Genomic DNA, 22,702 nt, shown 5'->3' with positions numbered 1-22,702 from the left:
TGGCGTATTCAGAAATCTTCAGCATACACCAATTGGATGTTAGAATCGGAGCTTTCAAGATAATGTAAAGAGTCATCACCAGTGTGGTTTTGTTGTGTGACCCCGTGGCATGGGGGATGCAAGCAGATTGTCACAGGTGACTCAGGGCAGAAGCAAGGAGCTGTGTGGGTGGAACTAGTCTCCCATCAGGGGTAAGATGCGATGGGGCAAATTGATGACCAGAATGGGACAGTTAGAAGGGCCTTTTTGGCAAGGGTTAGTCCCTGTATGAGTTACAGAGTTTAGAAAAAAAAAACTGGATGGGTGGGTGGTTAGGAAAACCAATTTCCGTGCTCAGGGATGGCTGAACCAGCAGGTTCTTCCAGTGTGAAAAAGTGGAGCTACTTTGGCCCACAGTAGTCCGGAGGTTTTGCTGGGACCACATGATGTGAGCGCACTTACTCTTTCATAAATGTTTCTGGAAGGAGTCTTGCCCAGCCAAGTGTTGTAATCAGAGCTCCAAATACTAGTGCAGGTGGATCTCGGACAGTCCTTACTTTAGAATGAAGCCTTGTAAGGAGCCTTCATTCACGACCCCTTCATTATTCACGGCCCCTCCGGATTTTAGACAATGCCTGTATTTGGTTAGCTCCATCTCCTGAAAATGTTAGAATTGCATCATAATTACAAATAAATGTGAAGGTGAAAAGGAAACCCGTTTGATAAAGGGTGTTATGGAAACGGGTCGGGTGCCTGGGAGAAGGGTTTAACTGCTTTGTTTTAGGAGGAGTTTGCATTGCCCCTAACCCCCCACCCCACCACAAGAAAGGAAATCCTCACCTGTGTGCTGGGAGGGAGGCACGCGGAACAGTGTTTGTTTGCTCATGTCAGAAATATCAGGACTTGGGGTTTTTTATGACTCAGGCCTGACTGCTGCAGGGATTAATGTAAGCGCTCTCACATTGGTGAAATTAAGCAGCGCCCCGTGCAATCTGCTGCCGATTTAAGGAACGCAGTTAAAATAAGCCTCTCTAAATGAAACACAGGAGCAATTCTTGGTAACGAGAAGAAAGAGTTTGAAAGGGGAGATTTTGACATGATTCTGTTTGTTTTCTTGTTTGTCACCTGGACAGAGAACAGCTCTGTTGTGTAATTATACATCCTGGGTGGTTTCCTTATTCCTCGTTTGGAAGAAGTTCCGGATTTGTAAATTCCCCAGGATTTAATGTATGCTGCTTTTAATTTGAATTGAAACAGAGGTTCTTGTTTTTAACACAGGGAAATAAGTGTCAGACTGACCTGTTAGCAAAGACGAGTTCTAGGCTAGCTGATAATCAGATCCTTCAAGCATTCCTCTTTGCCTTGTTAGCAGTTCTAAATACAGAACCTCTGACATCGGCAGCGTCTGCAGCGCTCAAGCTGACTGCAGAGGAAGCCCAGGGAGGCACGAAGCGTGACGGCCGGGCCTCTCTCAGACCTTTCCTGACGTTCTTTAACGTTTCTTTTCCATAGACCTGCGGCGTGAATATAGAACGCAAGTGTCAAGGATGACACCTACTTTACAGTCTCTGTAAAGCAAACCTTTTCGTAAAAGAAATTTTTGACAGTTCTGAGATGCTAAGTCAATTTCAATTCCAGACTGTGTAGAAAATGGAATCTTTTTTTTTTTTTCTTTCCTGCAATTGATGTGAAAATTGAAGCCTAGTGACTATTCACTTTCTAATAACACAAGGTAAATAAATACCATCACACCATTGAAAAACATATACTGGAAGACAGGCTTGGCTAATGATGTGCACCACAACATAGATGGCAAATTTTCTTTCTGAATGTTTTTATTTGTTGCCATTAGAGGCTCTGTATCCTTTGCATTACATATAATAGGTCAAGTGCCTGTTATTTCTAAATGTATTTTTATCTCGCTACGAATTATTCTATAAAGGTAATTGTTTTATTCTTACAAGCAGCCTTTTCAGGAATCCGCTGGGGGAGTGTCCTCTTACATAATTGAATGTTGGATGGTTTTCTTCTCACCCATGTTTGATAATAGCTGAATTAGAAACAAAAGACTAAAATGAGATTAGGTTTCGGATCATAGTGAAATAACCATGTCACCTGTTAACCTTTCCGTTTGATTTTTTTTTTTTTTTTTTTGATGGTCGAGTTCCCCATCAAGGTTAGCCCCCCCAAAGCTGTCTGACCCTTTCTCCCTTCTTCCAGGACGTCGCTCCAGCAATTCTGTCTTCTCTCTGCTGCGGCAGCTGTGACTGGCCTTTTGCACCGGGTCATTCACGTCGTCCTACGCCGTGCCGTTATTTCTTCCCTCTTAGAGAAAAATCCCCCTCAGCCCTGCCTGCCCTTCTCATTTTCTCTCCTGCCTGTCACAGCGAACTCTTCGATAAACTTGTATTTGCCCTCTCCATCCTCCCCTTCTCTCTCGAACTCTCCTCAATGAATCCTTCATCCCCTTCCACAAAGCCTGCTGTTGTCCAGGTCACCAGTGGCATTGGTCACCGTTGGGCGGTGCATGTCTGCTCTCGTCCCTCTGGGTCTGCCAGAGCACCTGGCGTGTCGATCATTGCTCTCCGTTGAGGTCACCTTTGCTGGGTCCCCTCCCCCTTTCCCACCCCCTCTGCTGGGTCCCATTTGGTAACCTGTGGCCATTCTCCCTCCTCCAGATACTGGAGTGCCCTGGGGCTCGGTCCTCCATCCTCTTCTCAGGAACACAGAAGTTTGCTATTCTCAGGAAACAGAGCCTTTGTGCTCTAAATGCAGTCTGTAGGCAGATGGCTCCCAAATTTTCATCTCCTGCCTGGGCATCTTCCTTGAACTCTCGATTCGTGTTTGTATGTAGATCCAACCACCTTCTGGACACATTCCCGTGAACATTGACCAGACAGCTGACACTTTATAGGTTCCAACTCACTTCCCTACTTCCTCCCCCGCAAGGACTGTTCTGGGAGCCTTCCCCTTCTTAGCTCGGCAACTCTGTCTTTTCAGTTGGCTTGATGCAAGACCTTGGAGGAATCCTTGGCTCCTGTTTTTTTTTCCCTTATACCCTACATTCAGCTTATGAATGCACAAAAGCAAACGCCCGTCGTCTCTCTCTTCAGCACACAGCTGCAGTCCTCGCCCTTCCAAAGTCACTCAGAGGAAAAGCGAAACCCTCAGTCACCCATCGGGCCCTGCAGGACCTGCCAGCTCTCTTGCCTTGCTCCTGCCCCCTGTCTTGGCCAGCTTCGCTCCACTTCCCTGAGCCTGTGGGGTCCAGCAGAGCTTTTGTTCTTGCTCTTTCTCCCTGAATATTCTCTCCTTAGATACCTACAGACTCCCCAAACTCCTTTAGCCTCTTTATTCAGGTGTCCGCTTTTCAGGGAGGGGGTCTGTGCAGAATTGCAAACCGCTCTCCCTCCCACCTGCATGCTGCCTATCCCACGCTTTGGCATCGTTTTCTCATTTGCACTCGCTTCAACTTGACATGCCATCTATGCCACTCACGTGGTTTCATTGTAGGTGCCCAGAACGTGTGACAGATGTCGGTCGCCCGAACCCCTTCAGTGGCCGGTCTTGGGAGGCAGCACTGCGTCTCTGTCTGGTCTAGCGGGAAGTGCCAGGCGTGACAGCACCTTGGAGCAGCCCCCAACCCACCGCCCACAAAAGCTGGTGTAGATGTTCCCTGGGCCCCATGGTCCTTAGGTTTACGATGCTAAGTCACAAGGTCTACACCCTTGGCTCTGAAAGGGTGGTCCTCAGACCAGGAATGTGGCAGGACCTGGGAGCCTGTCAAATGTGGACTCTGAGGCCCCACCCTAGACTCCGCTGATGTCAGCATCTGCAGTTGGACAGTCCTGGGGACTGCTGTTCGTGTTACAGGATGAGAGCACCACCCCACCCCGCTGCCAGGGCTCACCCGTGAGGTTGAACTCCGCTGCCCGCAGCAGCAGCTGGAGAGCGCTCCTCACGGCTGCCTTTCCTTCCCGCTCTGGTGCCTCCGTGTTCTCCCCGCCCCCAGGTGTTCCTTCCCCCAGCCCACTGCCCTGAATCCTTGGCTCAGGGTCTGCTTCTGGTGAAACCTAGACTAAGATGACAAGTGTGTGTTGAATGAATGAATAGATACATTAAAGCTCCAGAATAAGTGATAGATGGTGCATGGGAGAAATTTCTATGGGGGTAATGCTGTAATTTATGACAAGTGTTCATACGAGGGCATCTTTGGGCAGAGACGTCACTGGCAGTCCCTGCCTTAGGTGTGCATGTGCCTGTGACTAAAGAGTCCCTGAATGAGCAGCCTCTTCCTGCTCCATAGATCTGCCTTATACTCTCGGTTTGTCGTTGAAGTTACCGTTTTCCCGCCGTGAGCAGCCATACGTGATTTAAGTGTTCCCTGTGACATCAGACTCACAGAAGAGAGGATGCGATTGCCAAGTTGGAGCCTTCATGTTGGGCGATTCCCAACTTTCAGGCTGAGGGTTGTATTGTTGAGGGGCGACAGATTTAAGCAAGGGGTTGATGTCAGAATTACCCTGTCCAAGTCTTCCTAAGCCTCAGAGCATGAGAGCGGTCAGGGTCCAGGAGATGGTGGGAGATCTGTTCCTGAAAGCCAGAACCTTGGTTTTGCTCCTCGCAAGCTTCATGGGCTGCTGCAGAGAGGATGAGTTGGTGTGGAAGGCTCCCTCCTTTGTGAAGGCCACGGCTGGGGACAGCTCACAGACCACCTCTGCCTCGCCGAGAGGGGTTACTCTAGGGTCTTCGCTGTCTCCCTACTGCCTGGTCTCCATGCCCTCGGCGGAGGCACCTGGGGCACAGCCCACTCCGGGGGCCTGGAATCTTCCTGACCGCACTCTTAAATGAGGTATGGTGTGACGGGGCGATGACAACCTCGCCTCCCTGGTTTCTCCTTCCGTGACATTCATAGTAAGTGTATTGTAACTTCCATTTCTTTTGTAATGAAAATATCATCGTCTCTTTGGTTATGTAATAATTTGAGTCTTTTTTTAAAACAGGAAATAAAGGCATAACTTTAGATTCTCTGTTCACACAAAGAAACAGACTTCGAAATGAGCTGAACTGACGGAAACCAACTCTAAAACATCCCTACGTGCTATGTTAAAGTTCCCCCGTTTCCACTCTTCCAGTTAGTTGGAGGGTTATTCATTATTCCTTGGCCCGCATTTCTGATTCTGTTGGGTGACGTGCTGGTCATTGTGACTTCTCCTACGGAGAAAAAGCATTCCCCATGTCACCTGCTCCGCCCAGGACTACAGCGAGCAGTTAGCATTCACTGCGTGTTGATACTGTTGGACACTCTGCTAAGAACATTATTTTCAAGAACCCATTTAATCCTCGTAACAACCCTAAAAAGTGCTAATTTCAGCCCTATTTTGTGGATAAATTAAAATGTAAAGGTTCAAAGAGGTGAACCAACTTTCCAAGGTCACACGATGATCGAGTGGGAGGGCCACACCAAATTGGAACACTGGCCAGCTTTCAAGGCTATGTCCCTAACCACGTAGATGCTGCATGATCTGAGCCTTCCTGCCCCTTTGGGTGGGTTTTGCTCCCCCCCCCAACCCATGCGGGAGCCAAGATGGCCGTGAAATTGATCCTGTAACATGGCACTGCTATTGTGTGTGATGTGAAAAAACAGATTCTTGTTGCTAGCTTGGAAATGTGGAAGTTGGTATCTTCTGAACCTGACTTTTAAGTGTTGCTCCTACTTGATTTCTATAGCTTTGTCCATCTATAGTCCTTTCTCTCCCCCAAATAATTCTTAAGGATTTTATTGCTAATTAGGAACTTGCCAACTGCCACGTCCCTCCCCGCTTAACTGACTCTCAGATCTGTCTGTACTGTGTGTGATGGCGATGTCCCTGCTTCAAAACACTAATGAGGATGATTAAAGAAAAAATGCTAGCTTCCCTCTAGCTCCTTTCTTTCATGATGGCCTCATGGTCCTATCAATGCTCTGACTCCTTTCCTGTTTTTATGCCTCCTTTTCCCCTTGTTGACTGCACACCTTCTTGTACATCAGATCTTGCTCCATGGCTGCCGTCTCTTTTATTTTCTCCTATTAAGTAATTTTGAGGTCATTCTTTTCCTTGGGATATGTCAGTGGTCTTTGCTTCCTCTACTCATCCTTTCTGTGTGGCCCTGTCCGTGCCTCCCAGGTGACAAAATTGCCTGATCCTTGGCTGTTTCGTGGGCACCACAGCTCACCTGTTAGAGGTTTACTCTTGGGAGGCTGTTTGCGCCCAGGGTCACCTGCCTCGCACCTGTCTGGGAGCCTTAAACCTGGCTTTTGTGAATTTCCACTAAGTGCTGATTGCAGGAATTTATCTAATTCCTGCTTTCATAACAAATTTTAGTCCTTAGGAAAGCATCCCCAAGTTTAATTCCTAGAATTTCAGGCTCCTTTTCTTTCCCTTTTTTTTTTTAAAAAAAAAAAAATGTTATCTCATTTTAAGTTACAGTGCTAAAAAAATTTTTTAATTGAGAAAATGATAATATCTGTTTAGTTTATTCCAGCTTGATTCTGGAATAGTTTTAAGACAGTAAACTTTACCTGTAGACAGGTACTCTAACAGGATGGAAATTGTCCTTTTAGGTTCTTTCTGGGGCAGAGCAACAGCCAGTTGCATGCTGTCACTTAGAGCACAGTGGCAAAGCGATGATGGTCACTTAACGCTGAACACGCTGCTGCCACCTGAGTTGGCCTAGCCGTACCAGGGAAAGGCGATTGCCCTAAAACAAACCTGGTTTGATGCGTCTCCACGTTCAGGTAAGTATATTTGCAAAGGAGCAGTAAACGTCCTGATGGGGCAATCTTACTTCAGCACTTAATGATGAGTATCCCGTTAAAGATTAACTTTTACTGCTCCTTTGCAAATTGGCGGCTGTGAGCTGCAGATCTGGGGTCAAGGCAGTCGTCAGCTTGTGACATGTTGCCTGATTCCCCAGACAGGTGCTTCTGGCACCTCGTGGGGGGGCTGGCTGTGGGCTCCTGGCTCTGACGGCCTCCCCCGGGGAGCAGAGCAGCTCCGCCTCTCAACACACCCAGCCCCTGCTCTGTCTCTCCACTGCCCCCTGCAGCAGTCGGGGACTCTGAAACCTGCCCAGCAGATTGACGCATCTGCATAAAATTTTACCTGCCTTGTGCAAAAAATAAATTACCTGGGCAGTAAAAAATAAATTCTGAGCATTTTCTTACTCACCTGGCAAAAATTGTTTCTAATGATGAGCAAGTGGATTTTATTTTATTTATTTATTTATTTTTTCTCCAATCCAAGCCTGTCTATGGAGCGGGGCTGATGTTTTTAGTAATTGCCAGGTAAAACCACTCACTTTGTACATTCAACAGATCTTTACTGGAACACCTGCTGCATCCTTGGCACGAGGCCAGGTGTGAGAGACGCAGTGGTGGATACCACCGAGAGGTGACAGTCACTCAGCAAGTAGGTGCTGCTCCCGTGGGCCTCGTGAAGGGGGAAGAGGAAGTTGTGAGAACTTCCAGCCCGGTAGGCCTGGCCCAGAATAGGAGGCAGAGTGTGGCTCCCTCCAGAAAGTGTCTTTAAACTGAGATCCAAAAGACGTTTCGAGTTCTCTTACTGATCCTTCAATGTTTGGGGAAAAGCATGTTTTGCATCAGTCAGATTCAGATTTTTTTGATTTCATCTGTAATAAGAAAATACATTCTACGTTGGAACCAACCCAGCGTGCATATACATGCACCAATAGCTAAAACCAACATTTCGCAGTGCCCGCGATACCAACCCTTCCCGACGTGCTGCCCTCTGGCATATTTCAATGGGAGGCAGCGTAGTGTGGCAGCCACGAGCCTGGACTCTAAAGTGACGTGTCCCGAGTTCAGGTGCCAGCCCTGTGCTCACCAGCCTTGTCTACTGAGCCAGTCGATTAACCTCTCTGTGATTTGCTTTCCTCAGTCGAGAAGTACGGATAATGGTACCTACCTCGCAGGGTGGTTGCGAAGCTAAAGCGAGTTAATATATGCGAAGCGTGTTAGAACTCCTCCTGGTACAAAGTAAGTACTGCGTAGGTATTAGCTGCTGTCGTGGGTACTGTGATTCTGTAATTTATTTTATAAAGGTGTTAGGTGAGCCCCACCAAATCCTTTTTAGATCTTTAATGGATTCTAATGCACAATTTAAAAAATACTATTGAGGGTAGTGGAAATCCTCCAGGATTGCAAGGGTGGGGGGGGGAGCCTGGAGTCATTGGGCAGGCAGGGTGACCTCTCCTAAACGACTCTGGACATGGCGTGGCCCTTCTCCTGAGGACAGCAAGTAGCTGTTCAAGAGAATGGCTTGATAGCATTTACGACGTTTAGAAAATTAAAAGGTTCCTCTCACCAGAGTGTGTAGAGTGAACTAAAGCGCTGGGCTAGCGTGATGCGGGAATTGGTAGGCAGCGGTTGCAGAGATCATGGCCAGAGACAGATGTGGCCGTGGGGACAGGTAGCATCTAGGTGGCTTGGCTGTCTGGTTAGATGTAGAAAATGAAGGAAAAAGAACTGTGGAGAGAATTGGCACGGTTTTAGCCTGACGGCTGGATGGGTGGTCACGCTGAGTAGCAAACACTAAAAGAGGGTCCTGTTTGGAGGACATGTGACATGTTGAATCTGACATGTCTGTGATACGTCCCCGTGGAGGGTGGGTGAGGGGAGGGGCTGGCACTGCAGAGATTTGGAAGACACGGGAGGTGCCACCGGAAGCCCTGGCAGCGTGAGTGGAGGGGCTCGTGTGGGCAGAGCGTGTACAGGGATCGAGTAGCAGAAGGCGGCCAGGGAGGGTTCTGAGGCCCCTTCCAATGTCAGGAAAGCTCAGGGCAGGGGTCCGGGTAGAGGAAGAAAACCAGAAGAGTAAGATCATTAAAGCTGTTACAAGCAAGGGTGTGTTTTGTGTTAATGAGAATGACGTAGTCAACAGTGTTTCTACTAAGAGGACAAAGGTCCTCATGGCCTTGGCTGCCCATTGCTGTGTGATGTACTTGCGTGTTTCTGTGTGATGCCAGTGTAGACAGAATCTGGTGCTAAAGTCTCTTCCAGGTGAAAGACATCACACATTAATTCCCGTTTTTAAGAAGTAAAGCTTCCCCCCAAACACTCTCTACACAAACACAGACAAAACCTGTGCCAGATTTCCACGTTTTTTTTTTTTTTTTTGAGCCATAGAAATGACATTTTAACTGACAGATTAATCTTAATTGCAGATATTTACAAGGACTGTAGAATTTAGAATACGAGGAATTAATTTTTAAGTGAACAATTACACCAGAATGCAACTTGGAGGAAAAATAAATTTAGTGATTGATTTTGCTAACTATGGGATCACTTTTTAACTTCAACAGTCAGACGATTTGTCGTTCACTGTCTCTGGTGTTGTCTTCCATGTTGGCGGTTTTGGCCCTGCCAAGCACCTGGCCTTCCTGGAGGTAGCTGTGTTTTAAGGAACCTGAAGGCATTGGCTACTGTCACTTAGCTACCTAGTCTTCATCTTCCCTTATGCTTACAGAACAAGAAAAATGTTTAAGCGAGACGAATGGCATCTTTCTTCAAAGTACTAGCTTTAAAATTACCTTTTTTGAAAGCTTTTTTTTTTAAGAAAAAATATTATGGCATTTAACCATTCTGAGGCATCATCAGAAGTCCTCACTCCACACTTGCATACATTTTCAGACCATGTTTTCCCAGGGCCTATTGTCAAGATTCATAAATGCTTCCATTCCCGGGGCTTAAAAAAAAAAAAAAATGTAATAAACTATGATTTGCAGATATCTTTGTTGTGCAGGGCAATGGGGTCCATCTTTCATGTTCTGTCCAAAGGGGTATGTTCTTGGTATGTTCAAACGATTAATGCAAAGTTTTTATTTTTACATGCATTTTTAATTTTATGAGTTATTCTGTGTATTATATATTTTACGGTCATTGCATTCAAAGACATTTTAACTAGATTTATTTCTGGAAAAGTATTTCCCAGGAAAGTGTAGAATTATATGTATTTCTTGCTGTGACATAATTTTGATTTCTTTTATATTTTCAGTAATGAAACATTATAAACTGAGCCTTATTTTTAAAAAGGTAGAACATGGAACTATGTAGCTATTGTTTGGTAATAGTTAGATACCATTACAGTCTTTAAATGGGTTGCCATTAAGAGTTTTAAATCTACCTTCTCAATTTTAATAAACAATTAGAAAAATGAGTATGACATTTTCCCTACAGAGCTCTTGTTTTGGAAAGGTCTCATAGTCAAATTTTTTTTATCCATATGAGTCTTACATCATTTATTCTCAAAGTTCTCTGCTTCACTCTTCGAGTAAACGCCTGTTGATTTGTTTGGCAAAATGCCTATTTTTCTTGTGAGATGGACAAGAAAGTAGAATTTTCCCACTATTTCCATTTAGTCTGGTCAGCAAAGGAAGAGGACCTCTCCTTTCAGAAGTGTCTTCCACCGTTGTCTACGCACACAGCTGGTGGGTGGCCGTCTAATTAGAGAGAAAGCACTTATTAACAGCCAGCATAATAGAAAGCGCGAGAAGTCGTCTCTGCTCACCAACTGGAGAGTACCCAAATAGCATCAGAAACAATAGGGAGAAAATGAAAATCACTTCTGACTCATAGATTCTTGTTGTCCTCTCGTTTTCAACACTGAAAGTCTCCGTCAGCTGGAATGGCGCCGTGGCCTGGGTGGTTGGGGCTGCATTTGCGTGTTTATTTTCGGTGGTCTCCACTGGTTCTGCTCTCACCCCCCTGTGGAAGGCTGTTGGCTCCACCCTGCCCCATGTTGGCCACCGCGGGTTGACTCTGAGGATGACGATCGGTTTCTGGGAACTGTTAAGACCGAATCAGTGAGGTGTTGATCTGAAGACGGGAGCATTTACAAAGATGGTGCAAAGAATACGTTCTCTTCTTCTCCCGTTGGGATGCCGAATATATGACAGGCAGCGCTCCGTCCTGCCTTCCTGTCTCCATAACTAGATCTGTGCGAAATTGCTTTGATCGTGGCACAGACTGAAATATCTGTGGCTTAATCCAGGGTGCGCTTTTCCCTCATTTGAAAGAAGTTGGAGATTGGAAGTCCAAAGATCACGTGGTGGCCCCGGTGTTATCTGTCAATAGTGTTTTCCATGTCACTATCTGCTTTTCATTCACCCGTCCTTAAATTATATTTTATTGTTGTCATTTTAAATTGTGGTAAAATATACATATTTATCATCTTAACCATTTTTAACTGCAGTCGGTGGCATTATCTGCATTCGTGTCATTGTGCCAACCGTCAGCACCACCCAGAACTCTTTGACCTTGCAGAACTGATTCTCTGAACCCCATAAACATGAACTCCCCATTTCCCTCCTCCCCCACCCCTGGGACTGACCACTTTACTTTCTGTCTCTATGTAGCTGACGACTACCTCATACAAGTGGAATCATGCGGTATTTGTCTTTTTGTCACTGGTTGATTTTACTTGCTATAATGTCCTCAAGGTTCGTCTATGTTGTAGCGTGTGTCGGAATTTCCTTCCTTTTAAGGCTGGATGATATTCTGTTGTGTCTGTACATGACGTTTTGTTTATCCGTTCATCTGCCGACAGACACGTGGCTGAGATAACGCTGCTACGAACATGGATGACTTAACATGTCTTCCCATCCTCAGTGTCACCTCCTGGTTGCGACCCTGGCCATCTTGTCAGCAGTCTACGCAGGAAGAAGGGGGAGGGAAGAACCTTTCAGCTAAGTCAGCCTCTTTCTAAAGATCTTTTCCCGAAGTTCCAGTCATTAATTTCTATGGGCCAGGTTAAGAATAACAGTGATAATAAAATAGTTAATATTTATTGAGTGCTCATATGTGCACAGTGATGAATAATTCATTTCTTCCTCACAGTAAACATGTGAGAATGGTTGCATTTTAACCAAGAGGATTTTGAGTCTCAGAGAGGTTAAACGGGCTGCCCGGCGCAGCTGAGTTGGATGGCTTTGTGTCGTACAGCTAGTAAGAAGGGAAGCAGGGATTTGAACCCAGGGTTCTGGCTCCAAAGTGCGAGTGTGTGCTCTTACTACTGTCTTTTGTCTTTTGCTCTTGTTTTCAAGGGAGGCTGGGGAATCTAGTTTTATCTCAAGTAGTTGTATTTCCTTTCTCAACCAAATCAAGGTTGCAGGAGTAAGGAGAAAGAGGAGAATGGGTATTGGGTAGCAACTTGTCGCACCTGCTGTGGTGTGTCTGCCCTGGGGACTGCCTCTCCACATCACTGTTCTGAAGCCAAGTGGCCTCGGGCCTCTGAAATCCCAGCTGCTTCATAGCTCTGAGCCACTGTCCACTCTCCCTTCGTTGTGCTGGCCAAGACTAACCAGCACTGGCCAGACCATTTTGGTTTAACCACAAAGAGTGGGAGTAGACCACAAATGCTGGAAATGGTCATGATCTTCCAAACCAAGGTAGCCTAGCCTAGTTCCTTGGACACGGACGGAGGAGGGGGTGAATGTACTCTTTCCAGAAAATAGCGTTTATTATTTATCGAGTGATGATTTCTGCCAGCAGTATGCTACATGTTTTAAAACATGATTACATTGGACCTTTGCTACTGTTTTTTATTGATAGTATTTTTATTACCATTTGATAGTGCCAATTGTCACATGTCAGATGACTCATGTCTTTCTGATTTTGGAGGTAAGCCCTTTATCACAGTGTTCTAGTGTTGATTGTACTGACTTTGGTGTCTTTTTAATCTTATTTATTTATTTATTTATTTTTTTATAAGAGATGGGTTTCGCCGTGTTGCCCAGGCTAGTCTCCCCCTCCTGGGCTCAAGCGATCCTTCTGGGATTATAGGTGTGTGTGTGCCACAGCACCTGGCTCTCTTCTGATTTTGACAGATACATACCCAAAAGTATTCTTGTTCCAGCGTGGTAGACCTTGTCTCTTGAGATTTAGATGATCATCTGCATCAACCTTGCCCATCTCAGTAGAAAGAGGCTACCTTCTTTAGCGTGTAGGAAGGAGTCCTGATGTACATGGGGCGTTGGGGTGAAGATAGATTTATCTACCACTATCCTTTGCATCCTCTTATTTTTATCCTTTGTAAATAATGAAGGTAACAGTGAACTTAGCTGTTTGTCCTAAACCCAATCCAAGTGGTTCTCAACCCCCAGGATTTTGTTCCCCCAGGGGACGTCCGTTAGCGTCTCGTGACTTTTTTGGTTGTCACAAGTAGGGAAGGAGGAGCTCCTGGAATCTAGCAGCTGGAGGCTATAGATGTTGCTAAGCATCCTGTGACGCATCAGAGAGCCCTCCACGACAAAAGATCACCTGGCCCCAAATCTCAGTAGTGCCGAGGGGGACCAACTCGGCCCAATCTCAGTTGCCCTGGTTGAGTTGGAATTGAATGGTTGATCTTCAGATAAGTTACCCCAATGCTCTGTCATTTTAATGTCTGTTTATTTTCACGTCCCTCCATCAGCAGCAGGTACTGATGGTTACTCTGTTGAGACGCATCACACCTTGCATTTTGGTGGATTTTAAACGTTCCAGTTACGTTCCTATGTTCGAGTATTTTACGACCTAGTTTAAGATTCTTACATAATTTTTTAACAGTTTATTTTCAGACATAATTTTAGTGTGATAAATAGTGCCCGTTATTTCATGAGCTCTTCAAGTGTGAATCAACGTGAAGAACGTAGTCATTCAAGGAGGTCAAGGTAAAGCTGAGGCGGGGAGAAGAGTGAACTGTAGTAGAGAGAATTTGGGATTTGGACTTTGAAACCCTCCTTGCCTAGCCCAGCCGTACCACCTCTGGCATTTAAGCATGGCTCCAGTTCCCTCATTGCCACTTCCTTCACATTTTAATTCGCGGTTTAATTTTAAGAATTAAATGAAGGCCAGCCATAATGACTCACACCCATAAACTCAGCGCTTTGGGGAGGCCAAGGCAAGAGGATTGCTTGAGGCCAGGAGTTTGAAAACAGCCTGGGCAACATAGCGAGACCCCATCTCTAAAAAAAAAAAATTTTTATGAAAAATAGCTGGGCATGGTGGCACATGACTGTAGTTTCAGTTACTCAGGAGGCTGAGGCAGGAGGATCGCTTGAGCCCAGGAGGTTTAAGCTGCAGTGAGCTATGATCTGCACTCCAGCCCGGGCAACAGAGCGAGACCCTGTCTCAGAAGGAAAAAAAAAAACAAATTAAATGAAAGACTGCATATGGAAGGCTTTTGAAATTTTAGGTTGTTATACATCTGTCCGCTCACGTCATTTGTTAAATTCCTTTCTCATGGGCTTCTCTGCCGTTAGTTGAAATTATTCCTGGCTTATTTCCTCGACAGAGATTCTGAGCTCCTTTGCTAAGAAAAGATATATAGGTTATTTTTATCCTCTGGGATTCGTGTATATACTGCCCTCAATGAAGTGAGGTTTGCGAATACATCATGATTACACGCACTGGTTTAGACCAGACGGTTTCAAACTGCAGCCAGGAAAAGCAGCGTAGTGATACCCTATAAATGCGACTCCAGCTCGGGGGGAGACTTGACAATGTAGACTGATGCTAGTGGCACTGCCTTCAGTTCTAGGATGCTGTCCTGGATAAACTTGATACACGTTCCCAGAGCTCCACTCTCGGGGGCTTGTGACGGCCAGCGAGCCGTCTGGGGTCCCAGACCACACAGCGGGCCGTGCAGACGTGACAGTTCTGAGAAGATGGAAATGAAATGGGATGAGAGACATTCCAGGCCGGTGCACTCATCAACAAGTTCTATATTTGGACGCGCGTTCAACTATTTGGTCAAATAAGGAAGAATGCGGTGGTTTGACATTTGTCAAATTTCACGTTCCCTTTCCCAGGAGGGGCATGCGGGTTGGAGATGATACAATATACACATCCCCACGTTCCCGTCCCTTGTCGCTCCATTCCTGAAAGCACCTCAGGATTTTGCAGCCTGGTTTCTGAACCACGGTTGAGTCATAAATCCCAGGCAGGGCTGTGGGTCCCCGTGGAGAGAAACCACGGCGCAGAAGAGGGAAGAATCTATTCTGGGAAAGAGCCATTGCCACTCTTTGGTGTCTCACCATTACTTTCTGTACGTGTTAAACTCTGCAGGACCCAGGCATGCTGCAAGGACACTGATTTTAACCAAATACGTGACCGTTGGTTCCTGTTCTTTAAAAGGGCCATGTGACTCACGTAGACAGTGAGTGTTTGTGTCTTGGCTCAAGGAACCTGCCCCGCCTGCAGGAACCTGCTCGTTCTTTCCTGTTCCGAGTCAGGTGTGGCCTCCGGTTCTTGCCAATTTGCCCGCAGAACCCCCGATTGCCCCTGAAAGACGCGTCAGCTCCCTAATGTGGAATCCAGATATGCAAATCGACTTAAAGATTAAAAAATGAAAATCCATACCTCTTAATTTACTCTGTAGAGAGCGTTCTCAAAGAAATGTGAATCAACAGAAATTGTTTCCTATCATCGACAGAAAAAAGTGCTGACACCATAACTTTACAGATAATGAGATCTTTGGAGGAAGTTTTCATTTTTTAAACTTTCCAGGAGCTATACAGAAACTCTGGGGCTTCCTCCTACCCACCCCCCAAAACTTTAATGATCATATTATCTGTCTTTTCTTGATGGCTTTCATCTGCACTATAAATATATAAGGAGAACAAAATATTTGAGGGTGTTTCAGCTGCTGTAACTCTTTGTAGGAGTAGTTAGAACATATAATTTGAATCACAATGCATATTTAATTGAGAGTGGATATTTATAACTCGAAAAGATACCCTTACGTTGTGGGTGTGTTTGCCTTACCTTGTAAGCATTTACAACCTGGATGCTAATTTAAGCATTAGAAAGGCAGATGGTAGTGGGAATTATTAGGATTAGTTTTGTTGCCAAATAATCCCTATTCTTTGTGCTCCTAGCAAAAGGTGTGTAGTAAAACCGCTTCTGCCTTTTACTTTTTCTTCCTTCAATGCCCTTTTAAATGGTTGTGTTTTTGTGACTCAGGTCTCATTAGCATTTCTCACGGGTACTGCCTTGAGGGCAGTACCTCTTACTAAATTGTTCTGATGCTTTAGGAGAAGGAAAACCATGGTAACCAGATGTAGGGTATGATTATTTGCCTCTGACCTGGCAAAGTGTTGGGTTTAACAAAAGAAGCTTAATAGAAATGTTCAAATTGACCCTTCTCATCACTTGGGCTGCTCAGAGCTCAATCAATCTCTCATTATTATCAGAGTTATTCGAGCAGAGGCAGCAGTGATAGAATTTTTCATAATCACTTCTTGAGCCAAATGCAATTTGCAATTTGTAGTACTGTATTTTGAAACAATAATGCATTAAAATGAACAGAGCAAGAATTAGGAGTATCACAGTTAAGAAAGGATACGGAGAAGTAGTTGCGTGAGAGGCGCTCTCAAAATCGTTTTAAGTGGACGTGGCTGATTTCTATGCCAAATTAAGCAATTTAGAAAAATCAGAACTCTTCTTACTATGTTTAAGTGTATATGTGTGTATATATAGGTATGTATATATACACATACGTATACACTTCATAATAAATTCAGTTTAGTTAAAGGGGAAGCAAAAATAATTTGCATATTATTTGCATTTGGGTATTTGGGGTTATTGGGTTAGTGTGGTTTGATCACCTGTGTGGATATGATTTGAAAATAAGTAAGATCCATCAAGCAAAGGTATGTCTTTTACAAAGAGGAAATTTCTTTGCTACAGAAACTCTGGCGTGTGGTCTGTAAGCTAGCTGGTGCCCAGAAGCCTCACCATCATAATTAAGACATGCTCCCACTGATCTTCTCTCATTTTACCACAGTGGTTCTAAGCATACATTATCAATATTATTTCAGTGATTTATATATTTACCTTATGTTTTGAAGGATTACAGTGTTTGCCTTTTTCCTCTCTTAAGTCTTTTTTTTTTTTGAGACAGAGTCTCGCTTTGTTGCCCAGGCTAGAGTGAGTGCTGTGGCGTCAGCCTAGCTCACAGCAACCTCAAACTCCTGAGCTCAAGGGATCCTCCTGTCTCAGCCTCCCGAGTAGCTGGGACTACAGGCATGCACCACCATGCCCGGCTAATTTTTTCTATACATATTTTTAGCTGTCTATATAATTTCTTTCTATTTTTAGTAGAGATGGGGTCTCGCTCTTGCTCAGGCTGGTCTCGAACTCCTGAGCTCAAACGATCCGCCCACCTCGGCCTCCCAGAGTGCTAGGATTACAGGCGTGAGCCACCACGCCCGGCTCCTCTCTTAAGTCTTTATGTCTGAATCCCATTTTTTTTGTTCATGTTTTAGATCTTTGGAGTTTATGCTGATTCTTGTAAACTTGAGATGGATTCTGTGCTGAGTTCCCTCCCCACCCCCGTTTTCAATTTCTCAATTATTGTTTTACTATTTCCTTGTTTCCTATCCTTCTAGGATTTCTCAAGTGTCAGGTTACTAGGCATATCAATGCATCCTTGATTAGCTAACCCAGGCTAGGCTAGGGGTAGAAGTGCACTTATAAAGACATTTAATGGGAGGCCCGAAAAGGGTATGTTATCCGTTAAGAGTACATTGCATATCTAAAGGCTGTTCTAGCTTGGTTAAGTAGAAGCTATTTTTTCTGTTAAAAAAAAAAAAAAAAAGTTACTTCTTTTTCCTTGGATGCCAAGCAACACAAATTTAGTTTATTAGATCTAATCAGACTGGCTCTGATGAAAACTGTACACAATCAAATAATGATTCTCAAGTTTGTGAATTTCCTTTTAAAGAGAACCTCTGCTAAACCCCACCTACTTGAAACTGCATCCCGTCTTACAAAAGCCCTATCAAGTTGTCATGTACCCTTTGCTGAGGCTCCCTTCTCATCATTGTTGATTACCAAGATGCTTTTTTGCCTAAAGAGGAGCTTTCTGCTTTTCATAATCAGCCACCTCTTCCCTGATTTCATCCTGCATTGCCACAATCTACTGCTGAGCAAATCAGTACGCTTTCAGGGTAGCGATTTCTTAAAATGTCACTAAAATATGTAAGATCCTGTATAGGAAGGACATATTAGGAGCGACGTATTTATTTTTTCTTTTATTTATTTTTTTTTAATTTGTAAAAATGGAGGCCTGGGTACAAAAAAATACGGCGAGAAAGCATGAGCACATGATTACGAAAGATAAATCCATGCAGTGAATTCCTTGTTCTGTTACCCTCTGAATGGGTTTGGACAGTTGGACATGCTTCTGCTGTTGCCTGGCGGTATTTGCATATGCCAATACAGACAATTTTGACATTTGGAGTGTCACTGCATTTAGAAATGTTGGCAGTGTCCTACGAATGGGTACGTGGCAGTTTTTATGATCCTTTTCAGTGGTCAGGGGCAGATCTGGACATTGCCTTGGAATTCCTGACCTTCGTAGACAAGTTCCATTCAGGAACAGTGTCCCATGGACCTAATTGCTAATACAAGATCTATGTCATTGATTTAAACAAAGATTTTTTTAACCAGCTGCTCTCAGTATAAAAGCATATAGTGACCATCTTCAGTTCCTAAAGCTTTTGAGGTGTCTGGGTGTGGTGACAGGAATCTTGGGTCTGAATTCTGGCTTTGCTATTTCCTTGCTGTATGAGCTGACAGATCATTAACTCAGGCTGTGCTTTCTGAGGCTTTTCCTAACACGAGGACGATGACACCAACCTCACATGCTGGGTGTGGGAATCGGTGAGATAACGTTCATAAGAATTCAATGAATTCTAGTTAAATGTAATTAATCAAAAGAGCATTCAACAGGTGTTCAATTATAGGTCTCACTTAGGAATTAGGCAAAGCGAACTTCATCAGTCTTGGAATTTTTCCTCCTGTTAGGAGTATCCAAGTTTAGACCCACTGAGATACCTTAAACTATCTATGAGGTGACCTGAGCTCTAGTCCTAGCTTCAGTGAGAATTTGTGCAGCCCCTCATACCTCCTGGGTGTCAGTTTCCTTGTCTGTCCAATAAAGACATTTGGTCTAAGAGAATAATCTCTAATCTTTGATTTTCAGGAACATGTATCTTCATGGACAGGAGTGCAATAGAACAGTTGACAAAGATATATGGCTAGATTTTTTTTCTTTAGATAAAATCTAGGGCAGGTCACCTATTAGAGCTTTAAGCAAAAATAAGTTCAGGATTGTGTTAGAGACCAGGATGATGAGTTGAAGAAAGTTGAACATAGACCAAGAATTTTGGAAAAGTACCAGAATCGATTGGAAAACAAAAAGTTTTCTAGGGAAACTTGAATCAAAAACCATTTAGGAAAAGTATGACTTGAAGAACTCCAGAGTAATGATGTTAAAAGCTCATGGTTTTGCTTTGATTTGAATGAAGAGTGTGTTCCTGAGCCTCGCAGGGAACTGAACTGGAACACAGTACAGGGTATGCAATTTGCATTTCAGGACCTTGAGCCTGGCTCACTGGGCGGCTGGTATCCCTCAAGGACCTTTAGGACAAATGACAGCATTATCACAGCAGCTGGTGGTCGAAGACAGGTTATGCAATGGCTACATGTGTCTTCCAGAAACTTCTGGAAGGTTCCAGAAAGAGAAAAATTCCTGAAGAAAAAGATAGAGTAGATCACGTGATAGTGCAAATATGTAGAAATAAGGACAAAATGCAGGCAGAATATCAAATTAGATGACTACACTGAACAGACCAGGAGTCAGGTGCTGGGGGAGAATGTTGGCTTCTGGAAGCTGACAGTGAATTCATATTTGATCCAATTGAATTCTCTTCCCCAGCCAAGCAGTATTGCTTAACCTGCACATTTCTTAGAGTAAATAGTCAGACAAGTACTGTAGCAAAGTTCTCCTTAGACATGGAGACCTTGGTAATTAGCAGTGAGAAATACCAGATTTCTAGGTGACATTTCAGTGGGGTGTTTTTTTTGAAGAAAATCTTATTTTAAAGAATATTCCTCCAAGCTTACAAGATAATTGGTTCTGAATATTCTGTTCATCTATTTTTAAATATGGCAGATTTTTCAAGACTTCCTTTTTACTGTATCATGTTGTAAAATATGGTATTAGGAAAAACCCTTTCATTAGAAAACCAATTATATTTTTATTTTATTTATAGCAGGATGCTGTGTGTTACCATTCAGCATAATTTTTTCCTGAAGACCTCTAATTTTAGTAGCACTAGAAATATTACATTTTAAATGGTAAAATAGTTCAGCAGTATTTGTACCGCAGCGAGAATTACATTGCTTTGCTAAAAATCTAACTGATGGTTTTAATAGCAAGGAAACTCTTTAGCAGTAGTTAATTTTTAATGACAGTTACTTCTATGTGGAAACAAGAGAATTTGTTGCAATCCTTTGTTGGTTTGTTTGCTTTTTGCTTTCTCCATTTGTCAACAAGTGCACGTTTTGCCCATCATTCTTGACTGTAATGATATATACGGCCAATCTGGCAGACGGCAATGATCTCATCTGTAACGCGTCATAGTAAAACCCATTTAGCAGATTACTTTGAGATTACTTTAGCTGAATGAAAACATTGCTTTATCCTTTATGAAGAAAACCATATGTTTCAGAAATGTTACAATCAATTCTACTCTGAACGAGACAGGGCTCAACACTGTATCTTTCTGTGAATGCCAACTCCAGTAGTGTTGGCATTTTTTTTATTGCATGTTCTTTTCCAATGTAGCACTACCTCTATAATTTTTTTTGCTTCTCTATTTTTAAGCTATTTCCTTTTATTCCTCCATTTAAAAAAAAAAAAAAAAGATTATTTTCCTATGCTAATATGTCCAGAGATACGACTAGCAAATTCTACCTGAAATGCCAGGGTAGGTGGCCACTTAGCTTTAACCTCACACCTGCTGGGTGGTGGAGTTTTCTCTTTCAATGTTGTGTGAGTGAATTGGGGCAGTTTGCAAAACTCTGATTCTATGCTGTGGATGGACGTGCTTCCCGGACAGACCATTAGCACAGCATTTCTTCAGCTGTGCCGTTTCTTGGAAAGTGACCCATCTGATATTCATTCATGGCTTTTAAAAGATAACATAAAAAGAATGGATATCTTCCAAGTTTTTAAGCATCTGTCTATTAAATGATTGTCTTCATAAGTTGATTACCAATCTCAATATGTGAACTTGACTTTGAGATTTTTTGGATAGCTGAAATTTTTCAATGGGATCCCCCTCTCCCAGTCTTTTCAGGAAGAATTAAGCAACTGTAAATGAAGAAGAACACTAGAATATATTAGCAAACGGTAAATAATGGGCATAGACTTTTTTTCTTTTTTACATTCTAGAATGGTTGGTATATTTTTTCACCTACTGTCTTTATTTCATTCTGTCAAACAGTTCCAGCTATGAGGGATCCATTTTTGCCTCAATTATAAAGTAATATACTGTGATTTTATGGTATGCCTTAAAGAAATCACATACTCTATTAACTAAAGCAGGTATTAAAAGAACAGTCCAAAGATTAACCCATAGATATTTCATCAATGGTTTCTTTTCTTTATTTTTTTTTTAATTTCAGAATATTATATACAGGTGTTTTGGTTCCATGGATTGCTTTTGTACTGCTTGAGTCAAAGTTACAAGTGTGCCCATCTCCTAGACATTTAATACATTGTACCCATTAGCTATGATTTCACCCATCCCCTCCTCACACTCCTCCCCCTCCCACCCACACGATTTCTGTTGAGTTTTACTTCCATCTTTCTTTCTTTTTTCTTTTGTGCAATTGCAATGATCTTCCAATTTCCAAATGATATAAAATTTTAGTAGATTTGCTTTACAGAGTTAATTTACAGCCATTTCGATGGCTATCTAGTAGTATACATAATTCTTAAAGGAATCATGGTGGTGGTATTTTAACTTTTTTCTGTTTTAACATTTTAAGAATGCTTTCCTTTCCTTATTTATAAACTCCTTTGCAAGCATAGTGTTACTTTACTATATGAGGTGGTCTCACATACACTTAATTCATGTGTAGACAAGTGTTTGAAATTGGATTTGTATTAATAAAAAAAATGACCTGTAGTGCCAACCAGACCATTCAGTGAAATGATTTTTTTCTCTTTTATGTCAGCTTTGGGCCCACTCCTTTCCTTTTCTGTTTTTTGATATGAAATTGTCACCATATGCCACATTTCTGGTTCCTTCTCAGAAAGAAATATACTTTATGTATTTATGAATGCTTAGTTGTATAACTAGCTATGAAAGATTTTTTTGGAAACATCTGGTGACCAAATCACTACAGATGAATCTTCCTTGAGGATATAGAGGACATGTATTCCAGGCAACGTGACCTTTTATAGAGGAAAATAACAGAGCAGGGGAGAATATTGATACCAAGTTGGAGGTTTCTGAGATATTTTAGATGCCAGAATAGAATAATGTTAGTGTTTCCTAAAGAGTCTTGAGTTCAGCACCCATCTGTAGACGTTTGTGTGGGCTGTTTTGGAATCATGCGTCTGGTCCTTATGTTTGTTTTTGATCAGATAAAGATTTTCAAGTCAAAGATGCCACATTTGGTAATTGCTTTCCATCGGATTTAGGAGAGTATATGATGCAAATGCCTTAAATCGCTTGATTTATTATGCGCAAAGTATCATGGCAGTGTAAACGATGCTTAGTACTTTAAACCTTGAAAACATGGCCTTGTTTGTCGGTTTTTAAACTACGATGAATGTTTCCATACTGTGAAAATAAAGAGCAATAGTTGTTTATGGAAAGATTATTA

The 22,702-nt window shown here is 43.1% G+C and overlaps 1 protein-coding gene across 13 annotated transcripts in view; it reads left to right on the top strand.

The window, feature by feature from the left end:
• PARD3 (par-3 family cell polarity regulator) overlaps positions 1-22,702 on the top strand; it is a 565,900-nt gene that overhangs the window by 393,270 nt on the left and 149,928 nt on the right. The window lies entirely within an intron of this gene.

Source organism: Eulemur rufifrons, chromosome 25 (assembly GCF_041146395.1).
Source record: "Eulemur rufifrons isolate Redbay chromosome 25, OSU_ERuf_1, whole genome shotgun sequence".
In the NCBI taxonomy this organism is placed as follows: domain Eukaryota; kingdom Metazoa; phylum Chordata; class Mammalia; order Primates; family Lemuridae; genus Eulemur; species Eulemur rufifrons.
This window is presented reverse-complemented; position numbering and strand designations above follow the sequence as displayed.